The following is a 22,926-nucleotide window of genomic DNA, read 5'->3' as shown; positions in this document are numbered from 1 at the left end:
TAAGTAGGGAAAGCTGGACACAGAGACAGGCATGCACCCAAAAGAGGACATCGTGAGGAAAAGAAAGCAGAGATTAGTGGTGCATCTGCAAGCCAAATCACACCCAGGATGGCCGACACACCTTCAGCCGCTAGGAGATTCTCCTTCTCATCCCTGAGAAGAAGCCAACCCTGCCGGCACTTCCATGTTGGATTGTTGGCCTCTAAAACTGTGACATAATAAAATTCTCTTGTTTAAAAAGCCACCCAGTTTGTAGTATTTTGTTATCACAGCCCTAGAAAAATAACACACCTGCTAACAGAAACCATGTTTTCCCTCCTGAAAAGTCACTAAAACCAAAAATATCCCGACCTAAGATTAGGAATCAGAAATTTTAAAATGTCTTGCTATTCATTTTACAATCTGATATCACATGTGCTATTTAATAGCTAAGCCAAACTGGTGCCAAAAGAACTCTATATTATAGACATGATTTTTCCTTCATTGTACACAATACCATTGAGACACATGTCACATAATCAAACCCTGGAAGATGTTATCATTCTATAGATACTAGTATATAAAAATAACATGAAGTTATACAAATGTTTCTTGGCTTTACAAGAGAGCTGCTTTATGCACTATTTGTACCTGTGAGGGTAGGGTTTACCCATTTTAAAAAGATAGCGCAGTGAGTGACTTGGTAAGGAACAATGACAGCAGCGTAAACCAAGAAGGGGCTCCAGAGTGTTGTATTTCAGTGGAAATCCATGCTCTGCCACTCACGAGCTACATGGCTTGAGCGAATTACTTAACCATGGCTGAGATTCAAACTCTTTATTAGTAAGATGGGAATTTTATCTTTTACAGTAATGGATTGACTAATATATAAAATCTGAATAACATACAATGATCATAATAGGGCTTCACTATGTATATAAAAGAAAAATTCATAAGGTAAGGGTTTTATATTTCTCTTATATAGGAAAAATAATTAACCAAGCTTATGTAAGAGCAAAAGTCTTGATACTGTACATACATACTGTATATAAAAATCTTGCCTTCAGCTAATTCCCTGCTAGAAAATGCAAGAGTTTCAGAATTTTAAAGTTATACATCAAAACTCAAAATATGTTTGAACCTCATCATAGAACTAAAATACAAATAGAATCTTAGTGACTTTGGGCTTTGTCATAGACATCATTTGGCATGTGGCTTTCAAAATTCCACAATACCACTCTCGTATTCCCTCAGATCACTAAACCTTAGCCAGTTCAAGAAACTTCCTTTATAAACTTAGAGTGGCATCAAGGATAACTCTAGTAGTATGTTTAACTCCACAGTAACCTGCTACAGGTATTACTGACATGTTTCCCTCTTTATAAATATAAATCTTATAAAACATTTCTCTCAAAAAATTAACTAGGGCTGGGTGTTTAGCTCAGCTATAAAGTGTTTACCCAGCCTGCACAAGGCCCAGAGTTCAATCCCTAGCACTGCAAATAACAACAACAACAATAACAATAATAATAATAAATTATAAAGGAACTTACTTTGGAATCCAAATACTTATTTTGAGAAATAGCTAAATAATGCAAAACCTAATAGATAACCACAATTTAAAAGGACCTATCATATCAATATAAACACTTTATACTTTCATTAACAATTGCAGAACTTAAAAACTGAATCATATGTCTGTATTTACATATTAAAAATAAGAAAAAATTCATAATCAATTCAAGAAAAACTGCAATTTTTATAGAGAAAATATTGGTATGACTGTCAACATTTTATCTAAAACAGCTATTTTCACTGGTCAAATTTGTTGGAAAATAAAACAACAACCAACTTCTTATAAGAGAGGTAAATAGTAATTATTCTTAGCATCACTTAATAAACTTTGATGAGTATAAAAACATGCTTAATGCTATAATAAGTTCAATATTAACATTAAGACCAAACATAAGGCTTTTAAATAAAGGCAAAATGTTTTGCCTTCATATTTGGTATAGGTCCTAACTTTAACTCAGGCTTTGTTAGTTGGATTTTACAAAAATGAACATGCTTCTAGCTAAATTAAGCAACACAAAGCCTCTTTTAAGAGAATACTGTTACGTAATTGTTTTTCTTTTCTTGGCTGTACTAGAAATTGAACCCAGGGCCCTGAGCCACATACTCAGCTTCTTTTTTCTTTTTCTTTTTCTTGTTTTTGGAGGAGACATGGTCTCTTTAAATTGCTAAGTTGCCCAGGTTGGTCTCAAATTAACATCTTCCTACCTCAACCTTCCAGAGGGCTGAGATTATAAGTATGCACCACATGGTCAGCTAACAATTTTTTATTTACAGAGAGAGAAATTGACGTACATACTTTAAACAAAACACTTTAGAGTATGCAGAAAAATTCTAAGATCTTATTTTTAAAAACTGAACTGAAGTTAGCAAATGCAACAGTCATTCAAAATACATATTAATAATACTATAACTGTGGTAGTCCCCAAATTACAATTCCAAGAATCTTTTTCAAAAGGTAAACAGCAAGGGAAAACTAAATATATTTTCTTCTTCCCTTAAAATCTCAATACAGTGGGCCGGAGATTTAGCTCAGTGGTTCCAGAGCCTGCCTTGCAAGTGCAAGGTCTCAAGTCTGATCCCCGGTACAAAAAAAAAAAAAAAAATCTCAATATAATGATATTTTTTTAAATTATAAGAATATATTAAGAAAACATAATCTGTTACATTTTGATAAAAGATCATATCAATCATTATTCTTTTCAGTGCAAGAATTATATCTTGTTGTGGCTGGGGATTTAGCTCAGTGGTGCCACTGCCTGCCTTGTAAGTGCAAGGTCCTGAGTTCAATCCCTGCTACAAAAGAAAGAAAGAAAGAAAGAAAGAAAGAAAGAAAGAAAGAAAGAAAGAAAGAAAGAAAGAAAGAAAGAAAGAAAGAAAGAAAGAGAGAAAGAAAGAGAGAGAGAGAGGGAGAGAGAGAAAGAAAGAAAGAAAGAAAGAAAGAAAGAAAGAAAGAAAGAAAGAAAGAAAGAAAGAAAGAAAGGATGGAGGGAGGAAGGAAGGAAGGAAGAAGGAAAGAAAGAAGGAAGGAAGGGAAGGAAGAGGAAAGAAAGAAAGAAAAAATTATACCTTTCTCTACTCCATATGCCTTGAACATGACGAAAATTCAATAAATATGTGTTGACTATATCTTAAGAACCCTAAGATAAAAATAACATGATTTTCCTAAGAATTAAATAATGGAAAAAATCCTAAAGATCTGAGAATTAAAAGCAAGACACAAGGAAATGTTTACAATATGCAAATCTAAGTTTGGGTGAAGAAAATTATACCCCTTTTGTTCAAAGACAAACTGAGTTCACATCTACAAATTCTATATTGATTGTCTCTGTAGAAAACATGCAACCAGTGCTAGTTTTGAAAATGTTTCAACTTGGACTAAAGTGAAGTCACTGAGAACTAAGTAGAAACAGTACCAATATTTAAGCCCTTGTAATACTGGAGCTATATTTTTTTTTCTTGAGGTTCCATCTACCTGCTGAACCAACATGAGAAATTTTAATCAGTGTAGAAAAGTCTTTATATAGCAGATGTCCATCGGTCACTAAAATTAAACAAACAATTGCCTTTTAAAACAATCTCACACACATACTCCCCTAACAAAAGCCTTCCCAGATAGAAATGAAAGAAATCATATTTAGTAAATGTGATCAAAGTAGTTAATGCCTTAATAAAATGGATACTAAATCTTGATATTAGATTATATTAGATCACTTATCAATCTGATATGCTGGGGGGATTTCCTACCAGGAAGTGCAGAACCCATAAAATAATTTGACCTACCATATTCAAAGGAAATGTGCTGTTTGGCTTGCTGATTAAAATACAAGTATCTTGATAATATTTCTACAATTAAGAAAGTATTAGTAGTTTTATCCACCCTAAAGAATATGATTACTAGTATTATAAATTTCCAAGTCTGTATTTTCATAGAAAGAAGAAAATAAATTATTAATCCAGTAACAGATTTGGGAAAAGATGGCTTTACAATAAGATCTATAACTCCAACCCTCAGTTTTGCTGCTATTTTTTCTTAAGAGACCAGAGATAGCATCGTGTGAATATTATGACTCAAGCTTAGTCATCTTAACCAAGAATGAATTAAATTTGTTAGAGTAAAAATCTGAAAGAAAAAGTACATGCATGTAATTCTAAATTGCCATTTTTAGAATGAGGTTTTTCTCCATAGAGATTTTAAAAACTTGTTTCCATATTATTCTATTTGTGCTATTTTCTCTTTAGTACTCCGGTAAGCTGGCTGCTTACAGAAAGAAAAAAAAAAGAAACTAACTTTGAAACAGAAAGTCATTTGCGAAGTGAACATTGCATAGACTGCAAAGGAAAAGGTAGTTCATTGAAGTCCAACAGCCAAAACATCAAAAATTGGACACATGCACATGTCAAAGAGACAGTTATGTTTGGTCCCATCCCTATTTTCTTGGTCCGGCTACCTTAAGGAGGTCAGAAAATTAACTGTAAGGTAAAGAGCCTAGTGAAAGCCTCATTATACTCAAATCATCATTCTTTCCAGGAAAGTCCCAAAATTGCAGAATGGATTTACAGGCTCCACAGAACATGCTGCCTTCTCATCCTATAAGGGGCTTCCAGACTGACATGGATTCACTGTTTTCCCCTCAGAAAAAAAGCATTCTGAGAAAACGTCTCTCTTTCCTTTTTCTTCTCTCATTCTTCTTCCTCCCCTCCCTTACTCTGACTCTATTTCTCCTTAAGAACAATCCCCAGGCTGGGGAATAGCTCAGTCAGTGGTAGAGCACTTGCCTAGCATGCAAGCCCTGGATATCTCTCTCTCTCTCTCTCTCTCTCTCTCTCTCTCTCACACACACACACACACACACACACACACACGCACAAAATAAATAAACGTTATAGAAAATGTGGAGTGAGGGAAAGAGTACCTGAACTGACGTCTGTGGAACTGGGTTTTATTCTCAGTTCTGTGACTCACTGTATGGTCCTGGTTAAGTTAATCAGAGACTAACTTCACAGACAAGCAGAGTAAAGTGTCTAGGTGTAGGTGATTAGATTGGAAGGATTCTAACAGCATCCATGGCTCTGACATTTAAAACTTCGCTTACTTTAAAAGACAAGTCATGTGGGTCAAATTTTTAGGCTATATTTTTATAAAAGCATGATAAACATCAAATTTAGGATGACGGTTATCTCTTCAAGAAGCTATCAGGAAGGATTTTGGTTTTTGTTTTGTTTTTTTTTGGTACCGGAGATTGAACTCGGGTCTTTGCGCTTGTGAGGCAGGTGCCAGAACCACTGAGCTAAATCCCCGGCCCAGGATTTTGGTTTTATTGGTAACATTTTATTTTCAAACTGGGATACATGGGTGTTTTTGTAATATATATAATCATTTTGTAATATACATAAACTTTCTAATCAGTTTTCTAATAAATCACCAAAACATCTTTAACCAAAAGCTAAAATAAATAAAAATGTTTTTCTGGAATTTTAAAGGTCAATGAAAAAAGTTGAGTGTGGTCTCAAACATTCTCCTGCTAAGCTTAAAAATTAAATTGCAGGGCTGTGGGACCCTGGGTTCAATCTTCAGCACCACATTAAAAAAAAAGATAAATACCACTATTTCCCTCTAATCTAAGGAAAAAATGAAACTCGCTTTAATTATTTCCAATCTTCCAATTTGGTAAAATATAAAAACTACACAAATGGCACAAACACAAAATATACTGTGTGCTTAATAGCATAATAACCTCACTTAAGAATATTGAGAGCAACGCTTAATAATTTGTACTCTAGACATATGCCTAAGAGAAATATATTCAAGAATCACATCTGAAAGCCTAGTGTTTAATCATCATGTTGTTTGTTTTTACGGAGACAAATAAGAACTGCAACAATTTACTAAAGTAAGCAAAGGCCTTTCTGAACCTCTACAGTGAATCTACCTGTATAAACTAAGCCTTTCTGTTATCTCTGAAATTTCCAACAAGAAAGTATAGGTCATTCAGCAAAATATATTTACTGTATACTACCATAATAGCTATTTAATTGTTATCATTATGATGCAGATATATAATGGAAACAGATGTTCCTTTTTCCTTTCAGCAAAGCACAGGAAAAGCAAAAACTTGCTGATATTGCATGGACGACTACCATAGCACAATAGAGAGAAAAAAAGACATTAGCACATGACAATATTAGTTTTTACTACACAACTAATTGCATAAAAAGTATAACTTGAGATCATTAAATCAATATAATTTTCAGCACTACAGAAGGGAAACAAATAGATTTGTATAACCAGCCTATTTCACATCTGCAGTTTGGGAAAATACTTCTGAGAGACTAAGTATATGCAAAATGCTACTGTTGCTTCCAGAACACAAGGAAAAGAGTGTTGTTCTGTTTTCTGCTCCAGAAACATAAATTAGAATGCTGCCTCTACAGAGAAATTGTTTTAAGTACCAGTATGTATTGGTAAAACCTTTCTGGAAAACAATTAGACAAGCAATATAAAGAATCTTCAAAAACAGTCTTTACTTTCTGCCCGAATAATTTCTAATAAAATATTAAAGGGAATAAACATAGAAACTGTACAAGATCTATTTTAAATGCTACTCATAACTGTATATTCATAAAAAATTAGAAATACATATTTTCCCAAAGTATAACAATGATTAATTATATATGCTGAAACATTATACAGTTGGGGTTTGGGAGCAGAATGCTATATAGAGTGCTTACCCGGCATGCACAAGGCCCTGGGTTCAATCCCTAGCACCAGAAAAAAAAAAAAAAAATATATATATATATATATATGTAAATCTATAATGATAGTTTGATTCATATTACATTAAATTCTTAGACAAAAAAGGTTTAGACAACTAGACACAATACAATTTATAATTTTTTTTAAATTCTCTCTTAGGAGGAGATACTTTTTTAATCAGATGTTGTTTGTTTTTAAATAGTTATATATCCACGTTTAGATACTCCTGGTCACTGTCCAAAGTTTGTAAAAATTATTTGGGTCAAATACTCCTCCAAATACTTCTGGGTAAATTGACAACGTTGTGTGAACATATCATTTGACTCCAAAATTTGGCATAAAGGAAAGGATTTGCCGATTACATAGATTTTACATTTTTCCCCCTTGTTAAACAGGATCCTTGCAAATTAGGAAATGTTTTAGAAGACAAACATTACAAATGCTTACTTACAATCTACTAGTATATTGTTTTATATACTGCCAATTTCAGAAATATTTCCATTCCAAATATTTCTAAATCAAAAAAAGTAGTTTATTAATGGCTCTCCCCGGTATGCAAATAAAAAGGTTGCCATAGCTTTCCTAGGACTCTTAGTTCCCCGATTTTATTTGTCCAAGAAGGAGCTGATTTGTCTTAGGCCATTACTGTCTATTACTTCTAGAAGTCTTGAAGAAAGGTGGGAAGCAGCAAATTCTGGCAATCTGCCTAAAGAGAAATCAATGAAACAAATTAATCCTTCCTTGGCTGCAATGACACAGTAATCCATCATTCAGAGCTGCTTTTATACACCAAATCAGAGAGCAGCGGAAAGAGCCCTGGGGGACATCACAGACAACAACTTACACCAACACTGGGAAAATACTGAAGAATCAGTTTATTTAAAGTGGATAGATTTCAGTTGATTGCCTATTTCGTCAAATAAAGATTTTTCTTCCACAGCGTGGTGAATCCAAGAGCCAACGACTATATCCTGAGAATTCAGTACTATATATGCTGGCAGACATCAACAGGGAATGAACGTTTTAAATAATTAGCATCATTGATTAGTATGGCCAAATATCTGGGTAGAGTAATATTACTTTTTGCCTTCAACTTTCAGGTATTATACATGTTCCCTCTTTTCAGTGGAAGCTAACTATAAATTCACCTCTAATATACAACTTAACTAACCAACTCCTGGTAAACTATATTCGAGGTATTTATTCGCACACACACACACACCCAAAATGTAACATTTGAGATATATGTAATGTCCTCAATATTGTGTTACATTTAAAGACTTAAATTTTTTAATTTCATCTCTTGTGCTGTGAATCCCAACCAGCAGATCAGTTTATAAACAGCTTGTTTTCAAACAATAAGTAATTCTTTGGTTTATGATATAGTTGACCGTGCTAAAAGATAAATTAGATGTGGTTATAAAAATAAACTTATAATCAATCTAAACCAATATACAGTATTCACCCTAAGTATATTTACGTATACTTATACAAAAACATACACATATAAATTTATTTATGCTTATGTGGAGCTGTACACACCTGAGTATATCTTACTAGAGGAAGGCATTCTATGTAGAAGAATATTCTCTAGATTAATAGTAATGACAAGAAATACAAAATCAATGTGTATTACTTTTATTGAATGAATGCATCATTTTCAGGGTTAAATGTGAGGAATTAGTAAAAAGATTTTTAAGAACTAAACAAACCAAAAAAAAAAAACCTGTCATAATGATCTCTGAAATGTGAAAACGCCAGAATATCTAATCTCATATCTGAAATAAAAGAAGCAATTAAATAAATGCTAACCAGCCAATTTCTGAGTGGTATCTTCACTTCCAAGGTCTCTGGCCGTGTGATCGCAATTCCTGGCCATACTGATGCATTTTTAATTCAATCCATGAATCTAGTATTTATTGATTTAATAAGGTTAGGGGAATTACATTGTTGCTGCTACTGATGAACTGTCAGCAATTTAATTTAGTGAAATCTTACAGAGAAATATGTGTGTGTGTATATATATGAAGAGAGAAGGATGACAGCCATGTAAATTTAATCCTTTCACTACCCAAGACAGTGGCAAGAGAAAAACTCTTTCCTAGACTGCTTTGGGATCCAAACTTTTGAGTTTTTCTTTTTCTTGTTTGTTTGGCTTTTGAACAGGGTCTTGCTGAGTCACTCAGTTGCATGCCCACCCAGGATGGACTTGAACTTGGGATCAGAGTTCTGAGGTTACAGGCACATTCCACCTCAATGCCGAGACATTTTATCTGGCTAACGATGCCAGTCACTAGCTGATTGCTCTTACACTGAAGGACTGCAGCATGACCCTCTCTGCACTCCCTGTGCTCTTCTCACGGATGTTAACACACACACACACACACACACACACACACACAGGCTTAATCCCTTACCCTGTCGCCTTACAGGGTTTCAGGGAGCCCATCAGTGACTTCTCTCTGAACCCTAACATTTTTCATAGGGTCATTAGCATAAGGGAGGACAGGACAGAAGAGAAGGGAGAAAATTGACTTCTTTAAAAGCAATTCTGCCAAAACACAACCAAAGGAGAGAGGCTTAAAGTGTGTGTCAGGCAAGGTAGTATAGGATCCATCATCAGAAGGGGGCAAAAAAATCCACCGAAGTGCTAGCAACCAAGCCTTGTGGACTATCAGGAAGCCCTTTGCCCTGTGCGCTATTTACTCCCCCACCCTGGACGCCTGGAAAGCAGGCTGCATTGGCTTCTCCCTGACTTTGAAGAAGAGGTCCTCTAAGGATGGTGCTGGTGCTGGGGTCAGTAAAACTATGCTAATTGGTGAACCTAATTGCTTCAAGCAGTTCTGCCTCTGAACAGGGAGAGCCCAGTTGATGGAGTCACTCTGTTCCTAATAAAATGAAGAAGCACTGAATTAAATTCCCAAGGAAGACCCTATAAAAGTTTCCACGGTGTAACCAAATGACTTCACCTATGCTATTACCTCTAAGATGACATCTTTGAAAGAAAGCAGACCCGGGTCGCCTCCATATTCATAAATTGGCTGAGCTTAGGCTAGTGAATCTGGATTGATTTAAAAAGCTTTCTTCCAATCAAATGAAGTCATTGTTAATTAGATGCTTTCTATTAACAATGTCGCTCCTCTCCATTACCTGCTTACACTTGGAGCGCCTGGAGTACAAGTTCCCAGCAATCAGAACTGAAAGGTGACGGTACTTCCGGTCCTGATCCCTGTCTGAAGGAAGACACTATTCAGTGTGTTGGTGGCGCTGTACGCACCAACTCTCTAACTTGAGAGATTATAAAGCAATCTCCAGGAAAATCCTTGAGATACGTACGGTCTCCCAAGAATTTTTTTTTTAACGGACGGCATAACAGCTTTCCTGCGCTGTTCCAGCCTCATAGATGGATGTTTAAGAATAAAAATAAATAAAAACCCCGAAGGCCCCAAAGTTAACTGTCACTGGCTTTCCGAGCTCCTTAAAACATTAAGAACAGAAAATCAGGTTCGAGGTTCTCCAGCCGAGGCCCAGGCGTTGCTTCCTACCCCTTCCAGCCCAATACCTGAGAAAGGTTGGCTGCCCAAGACCGGATTAAACGTTCCACCCCCCACCCCACCCCACCCCGCAAAGCCGCAAGGCCCAGGGGGTTGGTGGGGCACTTGCGGAAGCGACTTCGTTGGACTGTGGGTGTCTGAAGCCTGCACAGCTGAGCGGCGGCCGGGTCACAATTCTCGGGGCCCACTCCGAGAGCCTCGCAGTGCTGACCCAGGGACATGCACGGTGCCGGCGCCGTCCCGGGGCGCGGGCCCGGGGTTCCCGGAGCGTGCGCCACCCCCCGGCCGGGCCTGGCTTCCTCCTTGAGTCCCCTGCGCAGGCTCCGGCTTTGTCACCACGCGCGCTCACGGAGAGGTGTCCAGAGCTAGCAAGCGCGCGGCCTCCCGCTGCCTGGCGATGTCCCCGGCCGCCACCCCTCGAGCGAGGCTGTGCGTCTGGACTTGGGCCTCGCCCGCGACAGGAGCTGCTCGCGCGGTCCCGAACTCGGGGTCGCAGTTCATGCGCTCCTGGGGAAAGGATGGAAGGGCCCCTGTCGGGATCCTGGTTCGCAGGCTGAAGAATTCCTTCGCCGGGGAGCGCCTTTGGGGAGTGACGGAGGCAAGGCGTAGGGCCCTAGGTGGTGGCGGGATGAGTCTGGAATTAGGGCCCACACTGCCCCGAGTGCCCGCAGCGCCAGGGCGCAGTTGGAGGCCTGGGGACCCAAGGCGTTGGGCCTTTCAGGGAAACCTGGGGCGCCATGATCGGTGGGAACCTGCCTCCTGGTCCCGGACTCCACCCTAATGAGCCAGGGCACGAATTTGAACTTGGGGCCTTGTCCCTGGCTCGGAGCCCCCCCCCACCACGCATTGCCCCTGGCACCCTGCTGGCCTGGGGCTGCCAAGGGGTCACGCGCTCAACCGCTAACTAACTGAGAGTCTTGATTTCTGAGAGACCCACACGGGGCAGAAGCACAGGGGCTTGGTTAGACAGCAGACAGAGGGAACCGCACTGAGACCTGCTCACTTCCGGCACTGGGACTCTTAACTGCACGTCTTCAAATCCTTGACCTCGAAGCTCTCCCACCTAGCGACGTCCGGGCCTCTGCAAGAGGGACTGGGGACATTAAGTTTCTTGGGACACTTTCATCCCTGTGACGTGGGCTCCAGGAGGAAGGTAGACAATAACTGCGGGCGGCCGAAACACCTGTGATCTCTCAAGGCAGTGAAATATGGGCGGTAATTGGAGCCATTTTTCCTTCTGCTTCCAGAGGGAGCTAAAACCTGAAGCGCTAAGATGACCCTTCTCCGAAGTGTAAATCAGCTGCTAGGGACGCCACCGCCTATATCCTGCGGGGGGGGTTCCCCTTGCCCACTGGAAAGGCGATCCGCTTTTTTTTCCCTTTTCTGTGCCGGTTTTAAGTTCTGTGCTTGAGCCCAGTAAAACACTCCTTTGACTCTCTAGAGACTCAATTAGAACTGAGCAAAGGGAAACCAGGCCGAGACAGGAAAGATGCTAAAGACAGAAACAGGAGCAGAGGTTTAGGAAGATGCTACGCAGGAGCTAAGCTGACCCCGGGTCCAGAGCAGGTAAATCCCAGTTCTCCGGGTCCCAGAGCTCCCAGGAGACCCTGCCTCAAGGCGGCCACGTGCTCGGGGCTGCTGAGGTCTAGCTGTGCCTCTGGAGACGGTTTGCGCGCGCGCACAGCGCACTCACACACATCCCGGCGCACGGTCCCCACTGGGATTGTTAGGCCCGGCTCCGGGACTCTCTCGGGTTCCCGCAGAGCGCGGCCACTTGGCCATTTCGCTCACGCTAGACGGGGAATCGCCCTAGTTGGGGAGGCGGGCGTGTGGCCGTCCAGGCCCGCGCAGGAGAGGACCGACAGAATGGCAGAGCCCAGGGATGGGCTGCATCTTCCGTGGCGCAGAGCTCCTCCCCGCCCGTCGGCCAGGTCACCAGTCAGTCCAAGCTCACCCAGCTCTGGATCCCTCCCTGCAGCCACGAGAAAAGCTCCTGTCAGCCCGCCCTGCGCGCTGGGGGGGGGGGGCTCCCGTTGGCCCGCGCCCTGGATGCCAGGCCTCACCCCGCTCTGACCCCCCCAGCGATAAAAAGCACCAGTGCTATTTTCCCAACCTCAGATCCTTGCCTTTCCCTTCCCCCACACCCCCCACCGAGCAAGGACTGGCCCGTGTTTGGGGTGGTTGTTGTTCATTTAAGAGTATATTAAAGGATCATTGGCGTCTCCCCGTTAAGTCATTACGCCTTTATCCCCATCAATTAACCACACCTCAGAGGACTGCTATTAAGAGCTAAATTGAGCTGCAAAAGTAGGTATCCCGTTTCAGGCAGATGTTGTTATCTCCCGCTGAGGAGCGAGGCCAGCAGGGCCCGACCCTCGGCTTCCCAAGACTGCTGGAACCGCGTGGCACCGGGCTGCCGGCCCGGGCCAGCGGGGCTGGAAGAGAGGTCGCCGCCTGACGCTGCGCTGATGCTCCAGGTGTCAGGAGGAGGAGTGGCAGGGCCCTGTCCCAGCCCGACCTCAAACTCTGTGCACACCGTGGGAAGTGTCCCCACAGTGGTGCCAGGGAGGACGCCAAGAGCGAGCCGTGCGTTTTTGCGCAGAGACTTGGAGTGTCCTCAAGGCCTCGCTCCTAGCAGGAGGCCCGAGGGAGAAGGTACGGGGAGGAGAGGTCGAACTAGAGAGCCTGGCCGGCAGCCCTCCTCCGACACACCCGCCTTCCTCTTCCTGCCACTGCAGCCTCCTTAGTATCGGCCCCAGAACCCAGAACTTCTGCTGGATAGCGGCGTGGAGCTGTGGGGATGCTAGGTGTGCAGCTGAAGAATCTGGGACGGAAACGTGGAGCTTAGGACAAAGGAGGCGCCCTTGGGCCCTCCCTGGCCATCAGCCAGATGTGTCTTCCCACCCTTTCTCCCCACAGTCGCTCCCGAGGACGTGAGGCGCCGCTGTCACGCGCAGATGGGAGACCCTGGAGCCCTGAAGAAAGGAAGGAAAAGGGACAGGGCCCTCGCTGCAGTTTCAGGGCTTTCCTCCCGACATTGGCCACAATAAATTTAGCCAGGGCTAAAGGAGATTAATTTCCCAGCATAATCCAATTAAAAGATTTCTAAAGTAATCTTTTCTCGAAGATAAAAAAAAAAAAAAGCAAAGAAAAACAAGCGCTCAGCTAAAGAGAGGACTGACTGGTTTTGATGTCAGTGATTTATCCCCTCAGCGAGGCTCGCTGGGGACTTGCCCTGGGCACCGGACTTGACCAGAACCTCCCCAGGGCGCCTCCAGTGTCCCAACGTTCGCCTTCCTGAAAGCCAGCCACCTATCCGCCAACCTGGGCAGGAGAGAATGGGCAGGCGACGAGGTTGCTTAGGAGTACCATAGATTTTTCTAAGTGCTATTAGATTTATGGTCTCTTTTTCGACACCCATCCAGAGTAATTAGCACATATGTTCTAAATAGATGATAGTTTTGTGAGCAATAAAGCAATTACCCATCGTTGGAGCTGACAGTTCCTCCAACTAAACTCCAACCAGCAGCTAATTGGAAAAGTCATTTCAGCTACATCGTCTGCAATTAGTCCTGCTAAACTACTACACCCCAACTAGCTGGTTTGAGGTTAATTTATTCAGTCTTGTGTTTGCTTGGACAAGCCTTCCCCACGAAGGGACCTCTGCCTTTGCCTCTCCAGACTGTGCCCAGGGACTGGAGAAGCAGGTGGGAGTGAGTAGCTGAGATCTGGATGCCAGGGTGTCTCGAGGCAAGGGGGTGCGCCTCATACCTCAGCTTCAAGGTCAGTGTCCAGCGAGCTGAACACCAACACAAAAAACCACTGTTTTTCCTGCTAGGCAGTAACCAGAAGAAACTGCTCAGTTTATGCTACTAGAACCTTTACCTAAAAGAAAAGAAACTGCCACAAAGAAAGCAACTGAGTTCTGAACACTCTCTGAGCCTCACACCCAGACAGGACCTGGGGCCACCCTATTGCTCCTAAGGGATAAACATAAATCACACCCACCAGAGCAGTTCTGAAGCCTGGACTAGAAAAGGAAGCCTCCAACTCTGAGTGGTTGGCGGGGGAAGCCAAGCAAGGTCGGAAAGCCCTGCTGCTGCCTTCAGCCGCTTAGCAGAAAGCCATATCCCCCTCCTCAGAACCTCTCTCTCTCTCTCTCTCTCCCTCTCCCTCTCTCTCCCCTTCCTAAAGTTAAGCCCAACAGGTCCAGGATTTGTGCACACTGAGTGGAAAAAAGGTGCTAAACGTCAGTTTGACACCCCACTGGAGCTTCCAAATATCCACCGGCTTGGATTCTTCTACTTAATTTAATCTTTATTGCACAGGGCAGCTCCTCTGCTCCTATTCACTAGGAAACCTATCAGTTGGGGGTTCAGAATTGAGGGCGGGAAGGAAAGGAGTTAAAGAGGGATTAATCCTCCCCCACCCATCCTCTAACTTTGGAACTGAGATGGGGGGGCTCAAGGTTCCAGCCCTGGCCAAGGGAATCTGAGAAGTGAGGGCCAAGGGGTTGACAGGCTGAGATGAGAACTTGTAACCCTGGTAACCAAGTATTTCCTTAAAGGAATTTATAGCAAAGTGTCCCAGGCTCTGGGAGCAATGTGAATTTTACTTAGAAGAACATGGCAGGGCTGGGGGAGTCTACTTCTTAGGAGGTAAAGCCCAGCACTTTTAGCCCTAGAAATCAAATATCCTTTTCTGGGTAACCATTCATATTTAACACCTACATTTCTTTTTTAAATAAATGCAGCAATGCTCAAGGAAGACCATCTGAATGATGTTCAGTCAGCACGAGATTTACTAAAATAATTCTATTTTCAAAGCAAACTGTAATTAATTGCTCAGCTTCAAGGATTTAGAGATATGCATCTAGAGCAACAAAAAAAAAACTTTTACATTGCTCAATGTCGGACCCTCACTTTCCACTTACTTATTGTATTTTAACCAATTCAGTTCCAAGCAAGACAAAAGGGAAAAAACCTTGCAGAGAAATGGAAAAATAAAGGTCTCCTCTTACCCCATTTTTCCCACCTGCCACATTGTCTTTACCCTCTGACAAGAAACCCTCAAGTGTGACTTCCATTGAAAATGGAAAGAAAATAACATGACATCTCTGGAAGGATATCCACTGTATTCTCAGTTACTCCCTTTATTTTTTAAGACTTAAATATGGCCAGAGAGTGGGAACAAGGAAAAGGTGAAAGAATAATCAGCTAGCTATCACCGGGACTTGGTGGACAGTATGAATGGAGATGTGTGGATGTATGGATGCATAGGTGTATGTAGATGTATAGGAGGATTATGCACGAAGCACAAAATAACTCACTCATTCGAATCCCAAAATCACGAGAAATATTTACATATACGTCTGAAAAGTCTCCAAGTACATGTGTACAGAGATGCGGTGCTATGCAAGCTCACTAGCTGTCCGCACGCATGTATTCGCTTCTGAAGTAAAGGCATTTTTGTTGCTCCCATAGTTTCTTTCCATTGAGAGCGATTAGATGATGTCTATTCAAAGTTGCTGATCCAGAGAGAAAATGAGAGCAGATAAAAGGAGATTTCAAGTGACCTCCTCATCGCTTTCACACTAACCTGAGCCCTAGAATAGCCAAGGATCAACTAACACAAAAGCCTTTTCCTTTCTCTTTTCAGCTTCAGAAGATTTCATGCAAGGGGTTAACAATAAAACACAGAACCATCCCTGAGTTTTGTTAAATCATGCATTTGGAATACTTCATTAACTCCTCCTGTAGATGAGCTACATTTGTTTTCCACCTCTGAAATAGGTAAAGAAAATATACACAGCATAGCAAAGGGCATAAGTATTTACTGCTCCATGTGGTTTATATCAGCGGTGTACTATGCTCATTCTTTTTCATTTAAGCTTTACCCAAACCTCTCTCTTCAATGATGGAGGACACTGTAATAAACATATCTTTCCACTGACAGTTTAGAAGGAAATGTTAGGTTTACTATTTAGATCAACCTTCTAATAGGTAAATACAATCACAGTATAACTGTAGTTACTAGCAGATCTGCTGGCTTTTCCAGCCAATACTTTTCCATCAGTTTATGCCATAGGCAGTGAAGAAAGTGACATTAAAGACTTAAACATATTCCAGCAGTCTTTAGTCAGAGAAACGTCCAACTCAGATCTACTTCTGATGGGCTAATCCTATAGTTAAAGAAGTAAGTGCTCTGACAGGTAACTATTAAGGGAAATGATTATATAGTGCAGTTGATTGCGTTGTCAGGGTACTCTAACAACCTTCAAACTCATTCAAAACTTCAACTTTTCATCCAAACCCAACCCATTTTCCCTGGGAAGAATAGCCATGTGGTTATTCTTCACTCACACACTCATATTGGGCATTTAAAATAAAGAAATATGTTTTGTAAGAGAAAAGTCTCCAGTTCTTTCTTTACTTTTGCATAAATGCGTTTAGATAGCCAAGACTTGATTTCTTACCAAATATATATATATATAATATATATACATATACATATATATATATGGCTCTAGCTTTACTGACGTCCTAGAAATGATTGTCACTTTTGCTTCTCTAAGGAGTCTTAATTTGCATTCAAAGGCCAGTGCTTGCTCTCCTGCCCTCCTCTGGTGACTGCTACTCTTGGGTCTTCTAACTGGAAGCCCAGGCATGCAAGGAGAGTTCTCCCTTATCTCTCTTTTCCAAAACATATGCTTCAAATGGCCAGTTTGAAGAAGGAGGGGAAAAAAACTAAACCACTTACTAAAGTAAAGCGCTTATTTTTGAGCTACTCAACCCGAAAGTAACAAGAAATGCTTGGACTACAGAATGGCAGGGAGCACTGGGTCCACACTCAACTACATGGGCAGGTGAAGAGCATGCAGCCAGGAAGGAACCCAGGTGCCAGGCTTTCCACACTGGTTTTCATTCTGACAAAGAGGAAACTTTTTACAGCTGCACTCTGTCCCAGTGTAGACTGGCTGGAGGCTCAGGAATGGAGAGAGATTTTCCAAGTTATGCTGAAACCTTATGTTTGTTATGGTTTTGATTTTGAATGTCACAAAATACTAGGTGGGCATTCGCTTGCCTCTCTCCACTCCTTCCTCTAAAAGATCTGTACAAGACCATTTTTAAAAACACCCTCAACTATATTCCTCCTTGCCTTAGTCTCGTGCTAAGGGAGGCTAATTGAGTCAGTGCCTATAAAATAAGCTCTTTGGGAAGGGTCTGCATTAGGATCAGAGGAACTGACTGTCCTCCGAGTGAACGTGAGCAGATCTATCCCTGGGATGAGTTTGATAAAACAGGATGGCTTTATCCCATGGTTTCTCTAAACAGAATAGGACTGTTTTAGTGGCTTATGGGAAGGAGGAGGTATAGGAGAGCATTTTCTATACACATCTGGTCATCTGTGGCATCCCATGGCTTGTGAACTGGATTTAGAAAACGATTTTACAAAACCACCTTTGTTCAGTGTGACTTACCCAAAACCCAAAATGAATGATCCATGACTTTTAGGAGAGCAAAATACCAATAGCAAAGAGGCACAGGATTAGTGAAGAATGGGTCACTAATTTCTTCCTTGTGAGAAAGATGGGGGGGGCGGTGTTCATGGGCTAAAATGGCTGTTTAGATCCAGAGTCTGGGCCTGGAACACAAGTCAGTGTTGTATGCAACCACGTCTTTCCTTTTCCCACCAGATCACAACTACTTACTGGCTGTCCAGCTGGGAGAGATCAAGTGTTGTGTGGTAGGGCTTTTAAAAAGTGATTGATGCCCAGCCATGACGCTAGCGGCCCACAAAAGGTATTGTAATCTTACAGCCTAATGCCTCTTCCTAAGTGGAGGATACCTTCTCATCGCCTGGGGGGACCCACACTAGAGATGTCCTGTGATGACCAGGAAGGCAAAGGAAGTTCCCAGAAAGGAGACCTGGGAGCCCAGGCCACCTCCAGGCCCTTCTACTTCCCAGACTGGCCTCACCAGGAGAGCAACTTTGGAGAGGGCGAGGCGCCAGGTGCCCCCAGCTGGCCCGGCTGGATGCTTAGGATACGGTGCTGCAGCAAGGGCCACTATGGGTCTGAGCCCAAGAACCACATCCAGGTTCATTTCGTTTCCGGTTTGGGAATTAGAGATGAGGGCGGAGGAAGAGGAATCTGGAGAAGATGGGTGAAAAAGAAGTAGAAATTGCAACTGCTTTTCCTGCTCCTGCAGCCGAGCGAGCCTGGACACGTGTGTGGAATTTCACAGTTTGGGGATTCAAGCGCCCTTGAAAAATATGATCACTTTTCTATTCAGTGCCCTGCCCAAGAACAGACACCGTTATCTGCTGATTGGGTGTCAGATGAACTGGGCCCAGAACGACTTGTACCAAGTTGGAGCAGGATCAAACCGCAGGCTTGGAGAGAAAGCCAGGACTCTCCCGGACCTGGGCTGACCCTCAGCCCCTTCACCGGAACCATTTTGCCGGAGGCGGAGCTGTGAGCCCAAGCAGAGTGCTCTGTGGGTGCCACTGCGGTTGGGGCGCGGGGAGGCCGGAAGAGAAATGGAGCCCTAAGTGCTCCTGGAGCAGAATGAGTACCGGAAGGGACAGCTCCCTCCGCTCGAAGCCTCATTTTCTCCCTGGCCTCTCTGACGACGTTCGCCTCACGGGAGCACGCTGCTCCCCTCCTAAACCCTGAGGGCTTTGCCAGTCCGGACGCCGCCGCTGTTAGCTGCCCACGCCCACTCCTTGGGCTACCGTGGAGCACTGCACTGTTCCCCGCCTTCCTGGGAGCCGGCGGCCTCGCCAGAGGCCTTGAGGACCCAGCTTCCCCACCCCCAGGGTCCCGCAGGGTCCCAGGGGCCTTTTGCAAATTTGGAAGCGGGAAGGATCCACAGTGGAGATGGCGGGCGCCACTGCTCCCGCGGAGGCTCAGCTGGTCCTCCCGCCGTGCCCTGCCCCTCGCCTGCAAGGCCTGACCCCTGCCCAGCCCTGACCGGCCAGGCTGCCTCCTTCAGGAGCCACCCAGCCCCCGGGCGCGGTCCCAGGCGTCTGCCCCCGCCCCCCGCCCCGCGCGCCCTCTGACGCAAACGCCCGCCCCTGCCCAACACCGAGGAAAACGCTCTCGTTGGGTTGAACTGAGGCTCTTCCTTTCCCACACACGCACTCTCGTCCCCCACCCCGGGAGCCGACCCCTCCCCGCCCCCAGCCCGCCTGCCGCGGCGAGGGGAGTCTGCTCGGCCGCGGGGCTCAGACCCTGGCGCAGATCTCCCCGCCGCCCCCGCAGGTTCTCCGCTTGGGAAAACGGCTTGATGTCCCTTTTAATCCGCTGACACTATCGCCCACATCAAACAGGCGGCCATCGATTGCGTTCCTTCAGGGAATCGCGTTACAAACGCCGTCCGCAGGTGGGCGGCGGAGCAGAGCTCTTCAGGTCCCGGGCGCAGCGGGAGAGACGCGAGCACTGAGGCCGGCCAGCTCCGCGGCTCCGGCGGGGGAGGCCAGGCGATGCCCAACCTGGGGTCCCACCCTGAGGCCCCTGCCCGCCGTGGGGGTGGGGGAAGTTGGGGGAGAGTGCCGGGGGGGGGGGAGAAACCTGTTCTGACTTTGGGGTGCTGCTGGGCTGGCAGGATCCTCCCCTCCGGGGAGGCGCCGCGGCGGGGCAGACGCCGGGGTCAGGGCCGCGCTCGAGCAGGCCCTGGGTGGGGGGCAGTTCTCGGGTCCCGCGCGGGCCGCCACACTGCGTCCCCAGCCTCGGGAGGCTGTGCGAACCGGGACCGCCGCCCGGCCTGGTGGCGTTACCAACCCCAAGTTCAAAAGAAACGCTCGTCGTTGTGTTACTTGCCTGCTGGGGCCGGATTTGGCGAGTCTCGCTTCTGGTGCCCACGACGAGCGGTCCGGGGTCCGAGGCGGCTGGGCGGGGACGTCCAGCAGGGGCCCCGGCGCCCGCGCGCGCTCGCCTTTCTCCCCACCCTCTCTGCCCCTCTCTCCGCGCCTCTGCCTTTCCAGCCGCAGCAGTCGGCCGGCTGCCTGGGCTCTCCACTCCCTGCCTCCGGCTGCATGGGGAGGAAAATGTAGAATTTGTATACAAATTCACTCTTTTTCTTTTTTTCCTCCTTCCCTCCCACGGCCCTCCCTCCCTGTACTGAATCATGTTCCTTTCCCCCGCTCCCTGCCCCGGAGACTTGAGCGCGTGTATTTGGGCACTGGGGCCAGGGCCAGGAGCCCTGCCACCCCCGGTCTCCTCCTCGCCGTCAGCTGCTTACAAAGGGCCGCGGCGCGCGGAGTGCGCGACAACCTCTCCATTATTCGAGCTGGAGGGGCTGTGGGGCCGACTCGAGAAAGCCTTTATTCTGCGCTTTTAAAAAAATTCATCGCCCGTCACTAAGCGGTCTCCGACTCCCGACGTGTATGGTTGGAAAGACCGAGAAGCGCAAAACCTACCCCGAACGCGCAGGGCTCCCCAAACCCCTCCCTGGTGAGATTTAAAGTGAGAACGAGGATTTTTAAAAAGCCAAAACAAAAACAACAGACCCTACCTCTGTCTACACAGCGTGACCGTGTACTTCGACCTTTACCTGAGGGCGTGTTGGAGCTCGGAACGCGTGAGCTGTGACAAACTTTTACGCTCTCCGGAGTCGAGGGCTGGGCGGGCGAGCGCGGCTCCCACCCCCGGCGGCGGCGGCAGCGGCGACGGCGGAGGCTTTGTCACTCGGCGCGCCCGCCCGAGCCTGCCTAGGGGAGCGATCTCCAAACGAGGGGGGTCCGAGTGTGGGATTGGAGAATATGTAACTAATAGAAGTATCATTTTCCCCCAGTACGATCTTTCAAGGAAAAAAAAAATCCATTGAAAGATTTTCAAAGTGCTGTCTTGGTTTGGAGAAAAGACACAGGCTGCCTGCGGGGAGGGGCGGAGGGACTGCGCCGCGTGCCGCCCGGGAGCGGCTCCCGTCCGCTAGGTGGCAGCCGGAGCCAGGGATTCCTGCAGGCCCCGCGGCGGGACCCGCTCCTCCCGCCGGCCCCTCCTCCTGCGACCAATCACCTTCGGGAATCGGGGTCTCAGTCTCCGCCCCCTGCCCGCCACCGTCTCCCTCTGTGTCCTTCTCCTCCCCCTCTCCTCCCCTCTCCTCCTTCCTTTGCTCTTTTCCTGGGACTCTGACTTGCCCTCCCTAACCCCCTCCCCCGACGATACGAAGACTTACTACTGTTGTATTAATAATTACGGGAGCATTGTTTGGAGTTTGGAAGAGCCTGGGGATTTAAAAAAGGAAAAAAAAGGAAAAAGGAAAAGCCAGATTGATTGGAAAGTTTATTTTAAAATCATCTTTGGGATGAAAAGGAACCGCTGATTCAGACTGAAATCGTGGCAGTAGTTGCAAATTTCACTCGTGTGCATGGTCGTTATTAAACCTTCAAAACAAGGATATACTCTGGATCAAAAACTAGGGAGATGATAGCTTTATTCTTTAAAAAGAAACACACACACACACACACACACACAAAATGAGCAGAATCCAGACTAGGATTATGTATGAGATTTGAAAGAAGAAAACAATCCAAATCCAGCATATTTCACAAATCACTAAAATGGGGGCTTGCTTTCCCACTAAAATGTTCCCCCCAACATTTTCAATGACTCTCTTTACGGTCATAAAATCTAATTTTAAAAACTTTTCAGAAGAAATAGAAATAATTTCCTTCTCTCTTTTTCTTCTTTTTCTCATCGCAAAGCATTCTCCCCCTCTTCATCCCTTCCCCCTCTGATGTGCGCGCGCTCGCGGGTGTGTGTGTGTGTGTGTTTGTGTGACCATAGCCGACCCATACTAATCAGGTCTCAGAGTAAATAGCAGCGCAGGGCGATCTCAATGTAAATTGCGCTTGTCAGGAGCACCCCCCCCCCCTTCACTTTCTCTCCTCCTCCCCTCGCTATCCCAGACCGTAGGTAGCTAAGAGGGAGGGGAAAAGAAAAAAAAAAAAAAAAGAAAGAAAGCAAAAGAGGAGGGGGAGGGGCTGAGCAGCCAATGGCGTGCAGGAGGCTTGGCTAACCCTAGCCTCCCATTCTCTCTCCCCCCCGATTCGGGGCTCTGACCAGTCAGTCGCCTTTGATTATCAGTTGCCAGCAGCCCTTCTCCTGGCTCCTTGACACGAGCTCCATATAAGGCAGCGATCTCCATAGAAACGTGTCAGTTTCAATAGTAGTGTCAAAGTTCACTATATACAGACATTCGCGCAGATCCCCCTTTCGGAAACACTGCTCTGCGAGTCCTCCCGTTTAAACGCATTCAATTTTTGGGTCTCTCTCTCTCTCTCTCTCTCTCTCTCTCTCTCTCTCTCTCTCTCTCTCTCTCTCTCTCTCTCTCTCTCTCCCTCCCTCTCCTCCCTCTCTCTCTCCCTTTCTCTCTCTCCCTCTCCCTCTCTCTCCTCTCTTCCTCTCCTCTCTCCTCTTTCTCCCCCCTCGCCCTCTCTCCTCTCTCCCTCTCTCTTCTCTCCCCTTTCTCTTTTCTTACATATTTTACTAGTTGTTTTCCCCTTCTCCTGCTCCTTCTTCCTCTCCTTTCTCTCCCTCCTCCTGTCTCCTACTCCATT

General features: G+C 45.1%; 1 protein-coding gene and 1 pseudogene across 3 annotated transcripts in view; one reads left to right on the top strand and one right to left on the bottom strand.

Moving 5' to 3' along the window:
* Positions 1-21,017, bottom strand: part of LOC101723672 (uncharacterized) — a 131,911-nt gene extending 110,894 nt beyond the window's left edge. For 2 of the 3 annotated variants that reach the window (XM_087180727.1, XM_087180729.1), the window contains exons 1-2: positions 20,880-21,017; positions 20,186-20,396 (exon numbers count right to left, since the gene is read on the bottom strand). The gene's annotated coding sequence lies outside the window, so the exon portion shown is untranslated. Of the gene's footprint in view, positions 1-20,185; positions 20,397-20,606; positions 20,748-20,879 lie in introns of those variants that run through there. The other variant, XM_087180728.1, reaches the window with a different exon arrangement.
* On the top strand, positions 18,243-20,829 carry LOC147826603 (uncharacterized; annotated as a pseudogene).
* Positions 21,018-22,926: the final 1,909 nt, after the last annotated feature.

Source organism: Heterocephalus glaber, unplaced genomic scaffold (genome assembly GCF_053883595.1).
Source record: "Heterocephalus glaber isolate CG9 unplaced genomic scaffold, H.glaber_assembly_v1.0 deba00001465, whole genome shotgun sequence".
Classification (NCBI taxonomy): domain Eukaryota; kingdom Metazoa; phylum Chordata; class Mammalia; order Rodentia; family Bathyergidae; genus Heterocephalus; species Heterocephalus glaber.
Note: the sequence above shows the minus strand (reverse complement) of the source record. Positions and strands in the feature narration are given on the sequence as shown.